Here is a 532-nt window from a genome sequence, read left to right as displayed (position 1 = left end):
CTCAATAAAACAGAGAAACTCAACACAAGTCTGCTATTTCTGGCTATAAATTCAATTTTCAACATCTTAACCATCCCGACTTAATACCGTTTTGAGGCGAATGGTCACATATTTAAAAAATTGCTTAGGATGAGTGGCATTAGTTATTCTCGAACGATAAAAAAATAGACTTTGCTTTTTAAATTAAAACATTAACAGTGTTCATAAAATGTACATATAAATCCCTGTGAATTGTAAGTTGGCTTTTCTCCATTTGGCCTCGGCCGGTCCCTTCTTGCGGCATTGATGTCAAGATTAAACCATGGCGCCGTCTTTCTATCGTTTATTACTCGTCTTGTCGTCAGAGTAGGGGCGTGATCGTCCAAATTTGGACGTATGGTTTAGTCATAAGCACCGCTTGTTTGCATAGTGTTCAATCCCTTAGCAATGTCATCCCGAAAATCTGCTTTATCTCTTTTCTTCAGATTTCTTGAAGTGAACTATAATTTAGACAATAAATGTTCTTTTTTTTAATAAACTGTTCGTTCATGTC

The sequence above is a fragment of the Berghia stephanieae genome, chromosome 6 (genome assembly GCF_034508935.2).
Source record: "Berghia stephanieae isolate SIO BIC M18660-M18661 chromosome 6, UCSD_Bste_1.3, whole genome shotgun sequence".
NCBI classification, from domain to species: domain Eukaryota; kingdom Metazoa; phylum Mollusca; class Gastropoda; order Nudibranchia; family Aeolidiidae; genus Berghia; species Berghia stephanieae.
The sequence above is the reverse complement of the archived record's forward strand: the minus strand, read 5'-3'. Positions refer to the sequence as shown.